We start from the raw sequence: 21,583 nt of genomic DNA, 5'->3' as shown, positions 1-21,583 counted from the left end.
CAGTATGGGATGGTTAAACACAGTGGAAACTTGTTGCTATGCATAAGTGTGTAGGAATAACAGGAGAGAGCAGCTGTCTGGATGCAGTTAACCTGGTGTTCAGTAGGAAGGATGCTAACAGAATAAAAACCTTCACTTCATTCCTCTACTGTCCATGATGAACTGATGATACTGCTCATTGGCCAACCCAACCAGAAACCAGAAGTCAAGAGAACCTCTTGCTTTATTCTATAAAATTCCACCTCCTAATAGGCAGAGAAGAATTAAGTGGCATGAAGTTCCAATATTTTGTCTTTATCTATATCCACAGAATCTAGGAAAATGCCTGGCACATAGTAATTCCTATTAAGTGTTTTAAAAATGAGCAGATGAATGACTATAAATAGGATGTCATCAAACAAAGAAAAGTTATTTAGAGCTGCTACAAGATATCCTGTCATGGTGACTAGGAAAATAATGATATCTGAGGGTATTTGAGAGGCAAATGGAAATTATCTAGTGCAATTTCTCTTCTATCAGCTGTAACTAATTCAAATAATGTATTCCTGTAGGTACCAGTTAAAGAGTGACTGCTATGTGCAATGCATTATTCTAAATCCTTTGCAACTCAGTGAGACAGGAAGCTGAGGAACCACAAAAGTGGTTGTCTGTTCTAGGTTGCACACATAACAAGTGTTGGACCTGAGACTTGAACTCATGCTTTTCTAATTCCAAAGTCAGTCACTTTCACAAAGGAATATTGCATACCAACCATCCCTTTCTCCCTATGGTTATTAATTTCCCAAATTATTTTGTCACTCTCATTCTCCCTTCCTTCTATAAAATGAAAAATTTAGATAAGATGAAGTCTATGATTCATGCCAATTCTGGGATTCTGCTTATTTAGATAGGTTATAATTATTTGTGTAATACGATGTTATGAGAAAATTAATAAAAATTTGGAGGCAAAACATGCAAAACACTAAGGGAACACAAAAGTAGTAATAATTACTCCTCAATATAACTTGGATTCCCAAAGATATACTCAGGAAGGAAATGCCAAAGGATAAGTCAATAACACCTTTACTTCAGTGGAAATGATTACATTACAGTGTGGACAATGTGTTCTTTTATGAGTTGAAACTGCTTCTTTACTGGATGATTTATCACATACACAATGAAGCTATCTAATGAATAATGAAATAGATATTAGCAAGTTTGAATCTCACCGAAGCCTGTCCTTTAATTATAATGGTTTTCTGAGGTTGGTGTCATGTGATATCAGAGGGTCTATCTAAGAGACTCATGGACCAAACAATATTTGAGAGTGAGTTATTGAAAACTAGGAATGTTTCCATATTTTCTCATGTACATTAATATGAGTCATGGAAAAATTCCATAAATGGGTAAAAGTAAGAGAGGCCTGTGTTTGGAGGTAAGCTGTACACTTTCTAGCCCAGTAATGCAGAACATTTTACTTAACCCTGTAAGCATACTGTATTAGGTTTTTTTGAGGGTAAGATTACATAAATTGCTTAGCATTGTGTTTGCTCTATAGACGTCATTTAATAATTGGTGGCTACAATTATTATTATTAATATAGGATGTAAAATATCACAATTGTAATATATAAATACTTTCTTATCATTTAGCATGAATTCTTACAATTTACATTAATTTCCCATGGAACTGACTCAGTTAAGCAGCTGAGTGACATCATACGTTTAAGGACTATCATTTGCTTAAATACAATTAAATCATCACTCTAATGCTCTTTTTTTGATCTGCTTTTACCAGCATCTTCTTTCATAGGATTAAAAGAAATAAGCAAACCTTACTTCCTTTAGGGTTCTTAGAAATCTTTAAGTAACTCCATTGTAGTTCATTTTTTTCAGTTAATTTTTATTTTACGTTGGCGTATCATTGATTAACAATGTTGTGTTAGTTTCAGGTGTACAGCAAAGTGATTCTGTTATACATATACATGTATCTATTCTTTTTCAGATTCTTTTCCCATTTAAGTTATTACAAATATTGGGCAGAGTTCTCTGTGCTATACAGTAGGTCCTTGTTGGTTCAAGATATGTAGGGATAGAGGCTAAAACAAGATAATAAAAGTTGTTCATAGTTTTAAAATTTGGAGATTTATCTCAGAAGAGAATGGGGTAAAAATAGTAGTAGCAAGGTAAATATACCATACTCATACTTAGAGGGAAAAAGCATTAGATGCAGAGAGTAAGAAACTGCTACAGACTGTAAGAGATGATCTATCATCATATATCATGACATATAATATACATGAAATATGGGTTATTTTTATTATAAAATAACATGCTCAGTGAAAATATTCAAGTAATACTTAAATATATAAAGCAAAAAGTGAAAGTGAGAGCCCACTTCCCCAAATCTCATTTGTCCATATATCATATATATAAAGTCCAGTCTTGCTTTAGATTCTCCCTCTCAAATATTTCCAGGAATATCAGGATTATTTTTATGTGTCATCTGATATAACCTAGACCTCTCCATACTATAGCAGAGAAGGTAATTTTCCAGCTGTGAGTCCAAGTGGTGGTTGTATAGGTATGTTTGTATAGGGCTAGTGATGCATCTCCAACATAAAATTAAAACACCTGCTTGCAGATCCTGTCCTCTTTATGCTATGTTGAACATTGTTGATGTCACTCTTTGTTGTGGACAAGATAAACTTGTTGTGAAAGGTGAACTCCAGTGAGTTATGTCCTATATAATCTCCATCCCCTGAGTGTTGAAGAACCTATGACCTGCTTCTAGACAACAGAAGACAAAGGTGATAGTCACTCCTGTCATGATTATGTCAACTTTTATAAGACTCCATCTTAGCAGACTTGAGGGGGAGATTCTTCTGTGGGCCTTGAAAAAGTAAGCTGCCATGATATGAAAAGACCTATAGGGGGTCATATGGTAGCAGCTACATCTGGCCTTTAGAAGCTGAGAGTGGCTATACCTGACAGTCAGCAAGAAAGGTCACCTAAATCTTGCTGCTGAAAGAAACTGAATTCTGCTAACAGCCACATGTACTTGAAAGAAGAACCTGTACTCCAGAAAAGAATGGAGGCTGGCCGGTATCTTGATTGACTGAAGTCTTCTGCTGTGAGATAATAAATATATGTTGTTTTTAAGCTGCTGTGGTGTGAATTCTACTGATGATCTCCAAAGGCTAGTAGCCTCTGGATAACTATACACATCTTCTAATTTTCATCACTGAATTCCACAGCATAATGATACTTTTCTGTCCTCCTCCACATAGATGCTCACATATGGTGATGGTGGGAAGAGTGGTAATAAACAAAAGAAAGTTCAAGTTGGCTACATATTGCACCTAGAACCAATTTAAAGACCAAACTCTGCAGTTTAGTCCCACCAAACTCCTGTATAGAGGGTGATTTTCTCTCAGAGGCCCAAATGAATGCATTTCCTGATTTTGTTTGAGGCTCTCCAGTAAATCATATAGGTATGTTGGTGTAAACCTGATACAACTGGAAAACAGATCAACTTCTTTCTCAAAGAACTTTTTACAGATCAGGATATTGGATTATTCATTTTATTTGTAATTTGTAATTAGAACTTATTATTAGAAATTAAGTTTATATTATGAATTATATGAATTAAGGTGTGAGATTTGTCACTTTTATAACCTATAGTTCTCCTCATTTATTCTTGCTGATATTTCTAAACGCTTCGGCTAAAACTTTATTATACATATGCATACAATCAAATACGTACTTCTTATATAAAAATGGGAAAATGCTATACACTTTTGCCAGCTACAAATACATTATAGAATTTTTCTAGGTTAGTATAAGTAAATATATGCTGTATTCTTGAATGCATTGTAACTCACTGCAAGTACTTACATACTTATGCACATAAACACACGTGTTTGTATATGTTATTACATATATATTATATAATTTAGATTATTTTTATGGCTTCTTTCTCTCTCTGAAATACATAGTTCTTAAAAATGGGATTATGTATTTTTTAAATGCAAAAAAGTATGCTTCCAAAATTCAAATAATATACAAGAATATGGAGTAAAGAGATACTTCCTTAAAAGAGAAATAACATGAGTGAGATATTTTATACACTCTTAGTAAAATATCGTTTCATCCAGAAGTTGTTAGCTTTACATTTAAAAGACAATGCTTAGGAATAATAATTATTTCTTTGTACAGACCTCCTTGGACAAATTAAATGTACTCTCTTCTTTTCAGTATGTACTATTTTTCTTAGCTCATTTTTGAAATATTATGTAAGAGATTTTTGGTAAATTACTTTATGCCAAGTGCTGGCAATATCTGAATAGCAATTTCAGCCTGAACTTGTCTATATATTGACTTTAAGGGAGGTTATAATTCTATCTTCAGTCACAACCTGTTGTCTATTAGAAACAGTTCTCAGGATTGTTCAATATTTGAATTACACAAAGGAGTATGATATATTAATTGTCTTGCATTTGTAGAATATGCTTATGCATCATTCTGGCATGTTTCTGGGAAGATAATAAAAGGTTCACATTGCTTCTCAGTTAATCTTGGATGAGAAGCATAATTTCTGGCACCACTAGCTGAAAATTTCTCTTGGGCAGTCATTTCTCTTTCCATGCATGGTGAAGGAGTTTACCAGTATCAGAAAGAAACTTAATCTCCAGACCCTTTCCAAAATTTCAATTCTAATCAATTACTTAAGTCAACAACCATATGAAAAGCTGCTGAGAGGTCTCGGAAAATCAGAACAGAAATCAATCTCAGAGTATTGCTAGTAGAGAAAACTAATTTGTATGCTGTAGTTGAGCGTAGAATGTGCATTGAGAATTGGGATAGCTTTGCAATGTGTCAACCAAGCTAGGCTGAACTACATTTCCCAGAATTTCCTTTATTGTATATTTCTATTAGAGTGAGCAACAAGGGAGAGTCTGGGGAGATTTGAAAGCCAGAAGGCAAGCAGCACCTACTCTGTAGCTCACACACTTATTGTGGATCTGCTAATTACCGCATTTGGTGTGAAGCATCAGCTGGCCTGTAATTGTTCTATTTTCTTGAAATTCTTCTTCAGCTTTTCTGACTAGCTGTGTATGTTTAGCTTTGTGACAAAGGCTCCAGTTTCTGCAAGTTATCCTTTCCACCAAGGACAGAGGCAACAAGAAACTACATGAATTTCAGTATGTCTTTGTGGGGTTCTAGCTCATGCTTGGCGGTTCTAATCTGCTCATGACCTTCCCTTCTTCACTGCCTGCCCTGTGGACTTCAAGTTCCAGCACACACAAGGAGGAAGCAGCAGCCTTACAGAGACAGCCTAATCAGCTTACAGAATTGAGTAAGCAAGTTCCAAGTCACACACACACACACGCGCGCGTGCGCGCGCGCACACACACACACACACACACACACATCACTGGTTCTGATTCCCTGGTTGAACCCTGACTGATACATGAAGTAAAGACAATAGACATGGACAACTCTTTCATTAACTTTTCTTATGAAGGGGAGTAGAGACAATATCTGGAGATGGTATGAAGTTAAAGGATGATTATAACAAATAGAGAGTTTTTTATTCCATTTCTATGTTTCTGTTTCTATAAGAGAAGAAAAGCTGGTGAGGCAGAAGAGAAAGAATATGATCAATATAACCAATACCAAAAGGAGAAAAGGCAGAGAGTACAGGCACAGAGTCAAATGAGTTAGTAGTTATCTTGTTCTTTCCCAGACTTATTGAAGTATAATTCACAAATAAAATTGTATGTATATAAAGAGTACACGTGATGATTTGATATATGTACCCATTGTAAAGTGATTATTTAACACATCTATTATCTGACATAATTACCTTTTTTCCACCTGTGGTGAGAAGCTTAAGATCTACTCTCTTGGCATATTTCAAGCATACAATAAAGTATATTTAACTGTAATCACTATGTTTCATGTTAGATCCCCAGAACTTTTACATCTTATAACTGAAAGTGTGTGCCCTTTGACCGGCATCTCCCCATGTTCCCATCCCTCATCCCCTAGCAACCATATGTGACTCTGTTTCTCTAAGTTCAACTTTTACTTTTTTTTAGATTCCACATGTGTGTGAGATTATACAGTACTTGTCTTTCTGTCCCTGGTTTATTTCACTTAGCAAAATGTTCTCCATGTTCATCCATGCTGTTGCAGGACTTCTTCTTTTATGGCATAATGATATTCCATATATCACTTTGGTTATATATAATTAATGTTTAAATGTATTACTATATATTAATATTATATTAGTATATAATATATGTTATACAAATAACCAAAGTAAATATATACATAGGCATAACCAATAGTTATATATACATATATACTATATATGTGTGTTTATGTGTGTGTTTATTGTGTTTTGCAGTTCATAAAATAATTTACAGCCATTAATTATGACTATAATTTCTGGCAGTAGGTATTTTTTTATCTTACAGAAAAAGAAAAAAAATGACTTAAAAATTTAAATGAACCCCGTAAATATCAAAACTAGAGCACAAACTCAGATATTTTAACTGTTATTGCTTAGAATATAGTAGAGTGTTCAGCTTTTAAAAAGCAATGCCTAAAAACAACAAACACCAAACCAAACAAAAAACTAGTGCCTCTGACACTATTATGTGACTGACCAAGTGACCTTCTTTTTATTTATTTTTTTTAACAACAGGCTATTTCTTTTTCTTACATTGGGCAATAGGAACTTCCCATTTGGTATAATTGTCAATTATATTAAGCAGTGGGCTAAAAGATCATGATGTCTTAATCATTATCACCATCATTATTATCAAAAGATTCCAAAAAATATTTAATGTACTAGACCCTATCAAACTGAAAAGAACTGAGGCTAAATGGAATCTTTATGTTAAAGGAATTTGGTTTTCTTCCATCTCTTGTTGGTTCCTGAGGCTTACATAAACATGGCCATTCTAAGAAATTGTTTCTACTAATGTGAGGTTGAATGGGTTAGGTAGGACAAATAAAGTTCTAGAGGGACTCTAGCAAAGAAACCCCCCCATTCCATTTGAGTAAATAAATTTCTGCTTTTTATGATGGAAATAATACTTTGTAATGTTAACTAATACTTTATTTATGCACCTGAATAAAAGCCTATTGGCTAATTTAAATGTAGATAGTCAAAATTATTAAAACTGAGGATTTAATCAGAATATTGTTTTATGATTTTAGTTTCTACAAAAGGACTCATAAATGAACAGGTCTTCTGATTACCAACACCCTCCCCAGCAAGCCCCCTTTGAAACTGACAAGAGAATTAAAATTATCCTTCTTCTAATGGAATTTAGTAAGGAAAATAAAATAAAATTATAGGCATAACCAATAGTTATTTACTATACAAATATGAAAGGATGATAGACTCAGGCATTGACTGCTTGTTCCTTATTGATCTATACAGAATTATGAAACAGGGTCCTTGAAAATAACTTACGAATTTCTTTTCAAGCTGACTCTTTTCAACATTCTGTCACATTTTACCCAATCTAGAATAAACAAATCTGACATTTTAATTAAAAGAAAAACTGGAATAATATATATTTTTTTACTTAATTGAGTCAGTTAAATATCTAGAAGTGTTAACTCTGTTTCAGAAGATCCAAGGATATCCTATGTAAAATATAAAGTGATGACCTGATAATTAATTGACTGAACATGGTATTTCCTTATCAAGCTAAACTGTAGAACGCTTAATAAATACCATTTTATTTTTTTAACCTATTCTATACGTTTTAAAACCTATATTCTATCCTTTACATTTAACTGCCTCTGAATTATATTTCCTTGAAATTTTATCAAGAAAGGAATATTGAACCAGTGTGATGCTGCACTACAGACCTCCTGGTTGAACAAGTATAATACTTTCTGTCCCTATCTATCATTGTCAAAGATCCACAGATCCATTATTGACTCTGCTTAAGAAGACTCCCTCTGAAATGGAGTACATGCCATAAACTTATCCCATAAAGCAATCTTAGTATCAAAATGAGTAATAAATATAAATTTTATTATCATAATAATTTGTACTTACTTAATATGTTACTTATTTAATTCAATGAGAATGCTGAATAGTAAACAACCACAGTCTCAATGGTACACGATGATGAACGTTGATTTGGCTCACACATCTGTATAGTGCATCTGGTTTAGCTGGGCTCACTTACGAATCTGCAGTCATCTGCTGAAGGTCTTGTGGGTAGCTCTATGGATCCCGGCTCACACACAAGTGTGGGCGGTCAGCTGGCTGACTGCTGATATAGGATGGTCTCAGCAGGGATGGCTTTGGGCACTTGGATCAGTCATTCCTTTCTCTCTAGCTTTAGCATGCAAGCCTGGGCTGTTCTCACATTAATTGCAGAGCAGGAGGAACAAAAGGACAAGCTCAATCACTCAAGGGCTTTCCAGTGAATGCTTCTGTCAGATTTACTAACATCCATTGGCCAAACCACAAGGTTGAACCACATGGCTGGACTAAATCATATCACACGGCCACCCATCTGAGTGAGAGGGCCCTGTGTGGTGAATGGTTTTATGTGCTACTCAGATTCCCCTGGAATGAAGGACAAGATATCTCAGTTGATGTAAGTGTTACTAGAAGGCATTCCTCAAATTTTAGCTCAGTTTGGGAATTGCCTTGACTGAAGAAAACCACCTCACCAAAGATCATGCTTCCTTCCTGGGGCAGCTCTATTCAGTGACTGGTTGACATGAGAGTGTTAAAACCTGGCCCTTTTACCCCAGCTGTAAAGTGTTCCAAATAGTAATTCCACTTTCCCATTTCCCTGTAGGGTCAGCTGTGGCTTCCATAGGGACTGCATTGCAATTCAACTTCTCCTTCTGTCCAATCCTGCTTCTTTCCATTCCATTCCACCAGTATTGAGCCCAGGGTCATTCCCTAATGCACTTACCGCCACTAATCTCCACCTCAGAATCTATATCCCAGGGAATCTAACTTGTAGCACAGTTCAAAATTACATGAGAAAAGGCACAACTCCAGGGAAAGAAGGTAAATTGAAGTTATGAACACCATCAACTCAGCAAAACTTTCTAGTTTAACAATCTAACACTGTAAGATTCAATCATCCTTAAAATAGTATCACAGAAAATATATTTTTCTCTTAATTATCCTTCTTTTTCCCAATTCTCTTTAGGTACTGACTAATATTCTTGTCACCCAGTATAATAGCTAACCTGTGTTCCCATTATCTTGCTTTTTCTTCTTGGTCATGTTACTGTCTTTGTTAGAATGTCTTGTTTATGTTGATTTGCCTGTCAAAGTTTAACTCTTTATTCAAATTTAAATTCAAATCTTACTTTTGACTTGGTACCTCTCCTGATTATTCCCAGTAAGAACTAATCCGATCCCTCCCAGCATATTATATCTCACTTTTTGAACTTACCATGTCATACTTGATAATTTACAATTATGCCTCACCTTCTATTGAGATCCTCAAGAGTAATAATTCTATCATAGTCACCTTTTTTCCCCTTAGGTCATCTAGCAAGGTGACTTAGCACAGTTTCTTTTTTAATGTAAAAATCTGAATGATACAGGAAAAGCCATGTGTTACTCACTGTCTTACATTAAACTTTCTCATATGGAAATATGTATCAACAAACATAAAATTTAACAACTCTTTCTACAAAGAAAATGCATGATTTTTCACAGAAAAAACATATCAAATGCAAACAATAAAGAAAACTTCAACAGCACTCAAGATATAGAAAGTGAACAGATATTTTGATCTCTTACTTATTGGCCTATAGAGTTATATATACATCACGACAGACCCACACACACACACACTATATATATATATATATATATATATAGTTTTAAGTGTAACCCAGGATTTGTTTTAATCAGATATAGTAAGACATGCAGATATAGAAATGACTATCATGAAATAAAAAGTTTTCACTCACAGCTTCCTAGAAATAGGAGGCACTGCATGATACTCAAAGCCACAAACAGAAGGAGCAGGGTGGGTCAGGAGTCAGAGGGAGTGAGAGGAAAACATGGGCAAGGGCCCTTATTATGGTTTCTGTTGGGAGGACTGGATGAAGCAGGGAAAACGGTCTAAAAAGACTGGCTACTTTGAATAATTTTAGTGGGCTCCAGGGTATATTTTCTGTCCCTACCTGACCCTATGATTAGGGCAGGGGAATTGTGATTCAGAGTGTAAAAACCCAATAAAGGAGGTGTTTGGGGGTGTGAGCTCTGGATTGGTTGGCTTACATATATGCACCCTCCCAGGTGAGTTGTTTACTATTCTAGGAATTGGTTAGCCCTAGAGGAGTCAGTCCCTCCAGGCTCAGCAAAACCCCAAAATGTCAAAGCATAAAAAGAAAAAGAAAAAAAAAGAAAGAAAAGAGTTAATACATACAGAAACATGCACATATGCAATTTTTTTTTGTACTCTTCTTTTCTGGACCACATGGGCCATAGTTTTACAACTCCACCATTATGTTAATGCATAGACTGTTCTCAAGAAATATTTTCATTCTGTATTATTTATTCAAACCAATGCAAAAAACCTATGCAAGCTGTTTACACAATCTACATTCCCCCCAGAAATCATTCTAAACAAGAAGCTATTCTCCTCATTAATAGCTAATATACATAAACTTATTGCCCTTTGGCTTATATTGTTGATTTATTTTATAATCAATTGCAGCCCACAAAATAACTTACTTGACAAGTCAATAGTTATATAACAGTTTTTTCCTTCAATACCCACGTCTCACAAACTCTCCATACTCTTAACACAAGAGCAGACAAATTTATTTTGCTCCTTTTAAACTCCAAAGTATATTTCATTATTTCAGTTATTCATCTGTTTTCAATTCCTTAAGTTTCACCGTATAAACAAGTCAATATTTCACCAATTCTTTTTATTAAAAAACAATAATATCATTGGGATTTAACAACTATAAATCCTAACTATTTGTGCTCTTATATGGAACGGTTTAGAGTGCAAAGCATATGGTTTTTAGGTTGGGATGCTAGAATATATGTCAAATACATCTTGGGGCATTTGATATCATAGGCATCTTAAAATCATTAACATTAAAAGTGCAATATTATCAATACATTTCTGTATGTAGAGGATATCAGTGAAAATGGTATAGTAAAAGCCTCCAAAAATTCTCTCCTCCATAAAAGCAAAGAGAACACTTGCAAAAAATCATCGGAATAAACATTTTCAGAACTCTGAAAATTATTCTAAGCCTTGCAGCAATCTGGAGAGCATTAATGCAACATAAACAGCTGAATCTCAGCAAAAAACATGAATTTTATGGCACTCTAACTTGGTCTATTCCCATCCCCCAGCAGCTTCTCAATAGCCTTGAAAACAAACATACCAAAATCAAGGTAAAAATCAACAGCTTTGCAGTAACTGGAGAAGGCAAAATGAAGTAGGAGCTCCCCAACAGCCCTATTCTTAGAGAATTGTCATTATTTGACTTGTTTGTCTTGTTTCCTTGGAAGATTCCACTTGCAAGAGTCTCTTTATTTGACCTGACACTGAGCTCATCCAATATTAATAGTCTTTGGCCCCAAGTTGTCAAAAACAAATAGAGGAAATTGTTTAACTTCACAGCTGCCAAGTAATAGTTGGGCAAACAATATTTAAACCAAAAAGCTTAAAAGGAAAAACTGGAGAATGAGATAAACTCTGATACATACCTGGGAATCTAGAAAGCCATATACATGGGTAGGGCAATGCACATGTCATGAGCTTTACTGAGCTCCCCTCTGGCTGACCTTGAGGCTCTATTTATTGAAAGAAATAAATACTAAGGCACCAGTTTCAACTGCCTGGCTGAGAGTTGAAGGTATGCCTTAACTCAAACTCAGAAACTCTCCCAGAAGACTGAGAGACTTATTGGTTCCAGGTGTTTATGGAAACCTCTATTCAATCATTAGTGAACCATTAAAATATTGGTTTAATAGTTTAAATAACTGAAGAGAGATTTAAGTGGTTACATATGAAAAAGAATATAGACTTTGTAGAATTGGTTCACAAAAGTATCAAAAAAATACAATAAGAAGAAACCCTGCAGAGGGGAAATAATCAGATTTTCAAAGTTGATACATTATATTATTCATTGTGTTCAGTTTCCAAAACAAATATTATAAGACATGCAAAGAAACAAGAATGTATGGGAAAGTAGGGGCTTCCCTGGTGGCGCAGTGGTTGAGAGTCCGCCTGCCGATGCAGGGGACACGGGTTTGTGCCCCGGTCTGGGAAGATCCCACATGCCGCAGAGCAGCTGGGCCCGTGAGCCATGGCCACTGAGCCTGAGCATCCGCAGCCCTGCTCCACAGCGGGAGAGGCCACAATGGTGAGAGGCCCGCGTACCGCAAAAAAAAAAAGAATGTATGGGAAAGTAAGAAAGGAAATAGGTAAAATGTCCTGAGGAAGCCAACATGTTGAATTTACTAGACAAAGAATTTCAAATTCCTCTGAATTTTGGTAGTTCCTTAAAGTTAATCACAGAAGTATCATATGACTCAGAAATTCTGTCTCACAGAACTAAAAAAATGTGTTCACATAAGAATGTACACACAAATGTTCATGAAATCATTATTCATAATAGCTAAAAAGTAGAAACAGCTCAAATGTCCATACTTTGATGGCCAAAAATTTGATAGACATTTTGAAAAACACTGATATGCCCATCCAAGGAGTTCAACAGAATCCAAGCAGGATACACACAAAGAGATTCACACCTAGACACACCATAATCAAACTGTTGAAAGCCAGTGCCAAAGACAGAATCTTGAAAGCAATAAGAAAGAAGTAACTCTTCACATATAAAGGAGCCTCAACAATATTAATAGCTGATTTCTCAACAGAAAACATGAAGGTCATGATGGTGGGTTGATATATTCAAAGTGTTGGAAAGAAAAAGACTGACAAAAAAGAATTCAATATCCATCAGAACCATCCTTCAAAATTAAAGGAGAAATGATGACATTCCAAGATTTTAAAAAATGAAATAAAACTGAGGGAATTGTCACTAGCAAACCTGTCCTACAAGAAATGGTAAAGAGAATCCCTCAGGACAAATGTATGGACACCAAGGGGGGAAAGTAGTGGTGGGGTGGGTGGTGGTGGGATGAACTGGGAGATTGGGATTGACATGTATACACTAATATGTATAAAATAGATAACTAATAAGAACCTGTTGTATAAAAAAAATAAATAAAATAAAATTAAAAAATATATAAAACTAAAAGTTTACAAACCAAAAAAAATGATAAAATGAAAGGACACCCAACAATAAACTCATATGAATTTATATAAAGAGCACCAGTTATGATAACTACGTAAACATAAAATACAGGGTAAATATATTTTTGGGTGTGGAGTTTTTCTCCTACCAGATTTAAAAGACATCTGGATAAAGCAGCAAATATTAGTCTATGCTGTTGGGCATACAATATATACAGATGTAATTGTATGACTACAACAGCACCAAGAACAGAGAATGGAATATTGCTACATAGAGGTGATGTTTTTGTACACTATAGAAATAATTTGATATTAATCCAAACTCTAGATTATTATAAATGAAGATATTAATTGTAATCCTTAGAGCAATCACAATGAAAGTAACTAAAATATATAAAACACGTATGTATATATGAATATACAAATGACAATGGTTAAAATGCTACATTAGAGAATATTTAACACAAAAGAAGGCAATGAAAGAGGAAGAGAGGAAAAAATAAGACTTAAGACATATTGAAATCAAATGGCAAAATGACCAGAAATACAAATTTATACTGATTAATGTATAGGTTAAAAGGTCAGGGAACTTAGAAGAAATATAATTAGATAATTGGTAACAAGGAGATCTGGAGAAAAGATATGTGGATAGACCTCTTCAAACAGCCAGAGACTAAGAAGATGTTTTTGTCCCATTTGAATGCTCCCCAGAGAGCAGCCTCCACAGAGGAAGACTGTAATCATCAGATGGACAGGAATAAAGGACAAAAATTCAAAAGTAAAAGGACAAATAACCCAATTTTTAAAATGATCAAAGGAATGAATAGACATTTCTCCAGAGAAAATATACAGATGGCTAATAAGCACAGGAAAATGTACGCAACATCATTAATCATTAAGGAAACACAAATCATAACCTTAAGAGACACTACTTCACAGCACTATATTGGATATAATAAAAAGGCAGACAATAACAAGTGCTGGCAAGAATAATGAGAGACTGGAATCCTCATATATTGCTGGTGGGGCTGTAAAATAATGCAGCCACATTAGAAAATATTTTGGTAGTTCCTTAAAGTTAATCACAGAAGTATCATATGACTCAGAAATTCTGTCTCACGGAACTAAAAAAATGTGTTCACATAAGAATGTACACACAAATGTTCATGAAATCATTATTCATAATAGCTAAAAAGTAGAAACAGCTCAAATGTCCATCAACTATTAAATGGATAAAGAAAATACAGTATTTATACAATGGAAAGATTTTGTATAATAGTCATAAAGTCAAATTTATACAAACTACCTCATTTATTTCTGCTATTTCTCTTAAGTTAATGGTTGTATATAAGAACTTTTTTCCTACTAAAATTACAGGCCTTCATAGACAGATAGATTATATAATAAGTCTACTTGTATTTATACACATAATTCTGCTTTATTTATCAGTGAATGTGCTTTTATGTTAGATTATTAAGCAAGATATGGACTTTTTTTCATTTTTGATTGATTGGTTTGAATAATATACTAAGCAAAATCATTATGGAAAAATTTGGTGTTCGTTTAATTAATGTATGGAATTTAAAAATAAAATACTACTCCAAGGTTTTTAATTAAAACTTCCTCCATGTCAATCTTATTTCCCAACACTGTTAATTGTTTCCTTAGGTATCTACCACCAAATTCTGTATTTTTATACTACTTCTTGATACCTAATGTTAGGATTGTTTAATGACTTTCATGTATAAACAATAAAGTTTTAGGTTTAATGTTTTTCACACCCATGCTCATGCATACTTTCTCTATTCATATCCTCAAATATAATTATACATCACATTTTGTTTAATTTAATATTGGTTTTACATCATTATGATTATTTTATTATTTCTCATAGATGAACCCTGTACTAAACTATGATATTTCTTCCATTCTTGAATAATTGTTTTGGAGCTAATAATTGCCTTGTTTTCATTTGCTTAGATTTCTCAGTACTCAAGTTTCCCCAAACAAAATTATAAATCTCTTCTAATATGGTTAACCACATCAGGGAATCTATTATTCTATTTTTTATCTTGGAGATATCCTTCTAGGAGTCCTCTGTTCTTCAGCTCTTACACATACTGATTACTTTATAGGCCTGCTAGAAATCTGCCAGCTTCACAACAGATGTCCTCAGACATTCCTTCAGCATCATTCTGGAAAATTCTTTAATTTCCCTCCTGTATTTGATCCCTATTTCTGTTTAATTTATATCTTTGTATCTAAGAGTACATGAAAGACAAATATTTTGAGATCTTCCAGGTCTGAAAATATGTATATCCTACCTTACTTTTATTTGTTAATTTATCAGGCTTTATTAGTTTGTTAGGGCTGACTTAACAAAGTACCAAAGTTGAGTGGCTTAAACAAGAAAAATTTATTGTTTCATAGTTTTGAAGGACAAAAGTCCAATAACAGGTATTGGCTGGGTTGCTTCCCTCTGAGGTCTATGAGAAAGAATTCTTTCCATGTCTCTCCCCTACTTCTGGTGGTCGTTGGCAATGTTTGGTGTGGCTTGCCTTGTAGAAGCATCATCCTGATCTCTACCTTTATCTTCATGCAGTGTTCTCCCTGTGTTTGTGTATAAATTTCCCTCTTTTATAAAGACATCAGTCATATTAGATTAGATGCCTACCCTTCTCCAGTTATGACTTCATCTCAATTTAACTAGTTACATCCTAAATAGTACTTTTTTACAAATAAAGTATTGGGAGTTAGGACCTCAACATATGAATTTTGAGGTGACCCAATTAAACCCAAAACACAGACTATGCTTCTTTTTTTTTTTTTTTTTTTTTTTTGCAGTACACGGGCCTCTCACTGTTGTGGCCTCTCCTGTTGCAGAGCACAGGCTCCGGACGTGCAGGCTCAGTGGCCATGGCTCACGGGCCCAGCTGCTCTGCGGCATGTGGGATCTTCCCGGACCGGGGCACGAACCCGTGTCCCCTGCATCAGTAGGCGGACTCTCAACCACTGAGCCACCAGGGGAGCCCCGAGACCATGCAATTTTTGTTTGTAAATAATTTTACTTCAGATAATTGAAGGCATCTTTTTATCATATCCTATATTTTAATATTGTTGTTGAAAAGTTTAATGATATTTTAGTTCCTGAGAACTTGTGTATATACAATGTTTTTTCCTCTCCTTTCTCTTTTCTGATTTTTCTTTTTTTCCTGGTGTTCTGAAATTTTCCAGTGGCATGTGCTGATGTAAGTGTTCCTTATTCTGTGAATGAAGTCTCTAAATTAGCCCATTCAATCTGTGTATCAGTCAATGTTCAATCACAGAAGCAGAACAAGTAGGAGAGGGATATGTGCATATATACACACATATACATATGCATATACATACATATGCATATAAAGAAATCTATTCAACTGAGGAACCTAAGTCAAAAATCCACTGGGAAGCTAGTCACAAAAGAAAGATCATAAACTGTCATCTATGGGAGAAATTTCTTCTCTCCTTTGCTGCTTAGGTCAGTGCCACTTAAATTATCCAAGATAATCTCTCTTAAAGTTATCTGACTAAGGGCTTTACTTACATTTCTAGATTACTCCTTGAATAACTGGGACTAAATGGAGCCTAGACAAGCTGAACATCAAAAAGTCTATCACAATCTGTAAACAGAACTCTCTTGGTTTTGAGGAATTGTGTGAAATATTTATTCTGCAAAATTCTTTTCAATATTTCTTCATTATATTTCTTTACTTTTGGAACTATTATGAGACAGCTTTTTGGAACACTTGGTTTGATCTCTACATTTTATAAATTCTATTTTCCATCTTTTGACTTTTGGCTCTATTTTCTATACTAGTCTTTCAATTTATCTTTCACTCTTAGCAATTTTTTTAAAAAAGTCTATCTTGTCCTTACTGCACAATATTTTAATTACTTGTTCTCTAAATTTTCCTGTCATAGTTCCTCAGGTGCACTAACTTGTCTAATCACTCTAAGGTTATTCTCTCTATATATCATATATCAATATTAATAAATACATATGAGATATGTGTAGAAATATTCATATATATTCACATAATATATATAATTATATTCTTTTACTTGTGTGGTCTCTTTTTCCACTAATTTTTTTTAACATAAGCTTTGGTTCCCTGACTTCTACATTGGAGGCTTTCCTTAATCTCAGGATGCTTGAATTTTTGCTGATATTTAAGGAGATACAATACACAAAATAGATTAAGATATTTATGTTTGTATGTACCAAAAGTGTCTACTATTTAATCTCCATCACACCTAAGAGCTGGGGATCCTACCATTTCACCGGCAACCACCCGTCCCCATGGTGTCTTTATTTCTAGAGTTTTTTCCTTAGGCCAGTCAATTTTCCTAAGAAAATAATTCTTCAATCTTCTTCCTGAAAGGATATCAGCCTGGCTAACAATATGCTTGAAGTCTAGTGGACAAGGAAACCAGGAGGTCTCCCTGTTCACTATGTAGACTTCCATTTTATCTCTGTATTCATTATAGTGCTTTACCTCTGACTTCTTATATCTCTGACCAGGTTTCTAATTTCTCTGTTTCAAGCTTTTTAGAAATAACTCCCTATATTCTACCAGAGTACAGATGGAGGAATTAACTCTTGATGTGGGGAGGGAAAGAGGACAGTAGTATCTAACTTCTTATTGTGATGATATTTAACCAATTCACTTTTGTCAAGTTTATCCCTTCAGTCTCACTTTAGGAAGTATTATACTTGTTGACTGCAATTGCTAGATCTTCCTAAGATTCTGTGACTTGAATTCTTATAAGATTCCCACCACTTCCAAACCGACACTCTTAGATTTCAGCTTTTCTACTTTGATTAGTAAAGTACTGATAATCTTTTGCTTCCTTCCTAAAAAATGTTATTGATATTACTGATATACTTCTTTTTGTATTCTCCTTGACCCTACATGTTTAAATATTTTTTCTTAATTATATTGTTTCATGGGTCTTTAAGAGCTGTTAGAAACAAACTCTTGTGTTCAATTCTCCAAATTTACCCAGACAAGGAATTTATTTGGGTTGTATTTTCTAATCCAATTTCATGAGATTTGTATTTTAGCCAAATATTTATTTTCCTAATTGTGCTGCATGTGTCATTAGCACATGACATGAAATCACCTGCTGACAGGGACTGCATGAGCTGTTTACCATCTCTGCTGACTCTGTGTTCCCAGCTGATATGGTTAAAGAACAGTTCTAGGGCTGCAGCAGAACATTTCTGAGGTAGTGTACAGCATTATCTAACTCTTTTTCAGATACTGATGTAACATGGGTTGTTGAATGGTGTAATTTCCACTGTACAGTTGCTATTGATCTCTTCCAGTGAGTCAATATGTGCTTGGTTTATTCTGAAGTCATTTAGACAATTGAGGATGACCAGAGATTTCACAAATTCTGCCCTTTGGTCTATTAATAATGTGCAAAAGAACAATGTTTAATATTCTATACTCTCTTTATTTAACGGTCAAGACTAGGTAATGGAGTTCTCTGGTTAGAATCATAAATCAAAATTAAGATTGAATGCCATGTGGTCTTCCCTAATGCTGCTACTCATGAAACCACAGAGTGGCTATTAGGAATGAGGCTCTGAAGCAAGACTACAAATATTACAATTCTGACTCTGTCACCTACAGCATGCAGTATTGGTACTGGGCAAGTATCCTCATCTCTCTGGCTTTAATTTCTTCATCTGTAGAATGCAAATAGTAATAATAGTAATGATAATAATAATACCTTCTTCCTGTTGTTAAAATAAATGGTTATATGTTGATTAAATTATGCTCTTGTGACATGGTAAATCTCATTATTATTATTATTAAATGGGAAAAGAGTTCAAAAGCTGATAGACAGGCAGCTGTAGAAAATTTCAAGATTGACTGTTATGTGCAGCAATCATTTTTCTGGAAGGAAAGCCATATTTCTGTCTCCTCTGCTCTGGTCTTGTCACGCCTTTCAAATTTCTAAACATTTACTCCAATAATATTGGAAATTCTTCACATAATATGGAGGGGACTGTTTTCAGATGGACTGTTGAAAGGCAGTCAATGTTTTTGCTCCTTTGGGAGTAGAGAAGACAGAAGAGAGGAAGAAGAAAGAGTAGTGACTTCTAATAGCAACTCTATTCTTTGTTATATCGTAGTCCCTATAAAGCGCAGATGCAAAACTGAACAATATGATACACAGCCCGAAGTGTTGCCAGCCGGTACACGACAGGCCGCCCTGTCAGCCCCCGGAGTTTGCCTGTATTCTGCGGGCTGGGGCTGGGTCAGCCTCACTCACCTCTGGGTCCCCTGAGCCAGGACCCAGGCCGCTGGAAAGTTCTGGTCCTCGCCCCTGTTTTCAGATGAGCGGCGAGGAGGTGCTGTCCTCCCTGAATGGGATTTCTGAGGTCGGCAGGTGAAGAAATCGCTCCGAGCGCAGTGAGGGTCAGGGCCGCGCTCACCCAGTCTGCCTTGTAGGGAGCTTGGGGTTGTCCGCCCCTCTCAGGCCAGCACCTCGCCGGCCTGCTTCCCCCTACCAGGGGCCGTGGGGAGGACTGTGAAGAAGCGGTGAGTACAGGCGTGCCTGGTGGCCAGCGTGCAGGTGGGCCAGCGGGTGCACGGGCAGGGTTTACAGTTCTAGGGCTGGCAGGTACTGGCTTCCCCTGGAGCCTGGGCCCTCGACGCCCAGCTCCTCAGAGGGTAAGTGCTGGGCCTGCTCATTGCGGCGGGGGCGGGGGCGGGGGCGGGGGCGGGGTCAGATATGGAGCTGGCTGCCCCGACCCTGGGAAGGCGCCTCTTCGGTGTCTTCAGGCTTAGCCAGACGTTCAGACCGCCCCCCTGTGCCACGCACAGGCTCCTGATGTCCTGAGCACCGGGTTCGGAGAAGTTGGGAAACCAGAATCTTAATTGTTTGGGAAAGTTGAGGGGTAAAAGAAAGGAAGATATAGTCACTCAGATTGTTATGGAGAAAAATACTACTCTGCACCCTCATCCCAGGCAAACAGTTTTGTAGAATGACCAGGATCAGAGAGCTGATAGCAAAGAGGCAAATTACCCACAAAACTACCCGCAGTTACTCAGCATCTGTTCATGTTACTTCTTTTAATCACATCACTTTTTTCTCTCCATATTCAAGATGGCATGCAGTAACAACATCATTTTTCCATTTAAAACAATGCAAGGATCACTTGTATAAGACACTGTCTCCTTCCAAAGAAGCTAAACACGAAGTTCATCAATCTCCATATTCAGCTCTGATTAACGTTAGTTCTTTGAGTTCCATCTGAATACTTTTTAACCCCAATGTGTAAAGATAACCAACACCAACATTTACTCTATGAAAATAAAAAATTGGGGAAGGGTGTGGGAGGAATAATTGGTCAATGTGTGCATATGTTACTTACAGTTCCCATTTCTGAACCTAACATGAAGTCATAATTGCTATTTGTTGCTTTGATCTTCTATTTTCTATTCATGATGCTTTTACCTTCAGTCAGTAGTTCACCTGCTGGGGGTTATTTACCTGTTGGGGTGACAAAACTTTTACTGCTGAAGGCTCTGTATCCTTAGTTACCTTTGCATGGAAGTACAGGCTTGTAAAAACGACTACAAGCTGAATTTTTAAAAATTTAAATATAATATTTTAAAAATTAATTTAAATATATTCTAAAAATTTAAATGAAAAAATATAAAGGTCACAGAATAATCATAACTTTGCAAGCAGATATATCAGCTTGAAAAGTTTTAATTATCCTGTGACCTTTAAATTTTTGTCAGAACATTGTAAACTCTCTACTGTTGGTTAGAAAAGTACAGGCAACTGAAAAAGTAGTAAAACTAATATGTACTTAGTACAATGTAGTTTAAAACATTAGAAACATTGAAAATTAGAGTGTTTTATTTCTTTGCAAAATCTCACCAAGAATAGTTTGAAATTCTACTTAATGCTGTGTAGTTTACAACACAGAGTGAGCATCTTTGTAATACATGGGTGAATTGTCATATTTCTTTTTGAATTTGTATCAGATCCCCAAATTTTATCCTAGGCACTTTTTTAAATTTTTATTGAAGTATAGTTGATCTACAATATTGTGTAAGTTTCAGGTGTACAGCAAAGTACATCCAGTCCTTGTTGTTATCTATTTTACATATGGTAGTGTGTATCTGTTAATCCCAAACTCTGAATACACCCCACCCTTCCTTTCCCCTTTGGTAATCATAAGTTTCTTTTCTATGTCTGTGAGTCTGTTTCTGTTTTCCAAATAAGTTCCTTTGTATT

Source organism: Lagenorhynchus albirostris, chromosome 4, assembly GCF_949774975.1.
Source record: "Lagenorhynchus albirostris chromosome 4, mLagAlb1.1, whole genome shotgun sequence".
NCBI classification, from domain to species: domain Eukaryota; kingdom Metazoa; phylum Chordata; class Mammalia; order Artiodactyla; family Delphinidae; genus Lagenorhynchus; species Lagenorhynchus albirostris.
Note: the sequence above shows the minus strand (reverse complement) of the source record.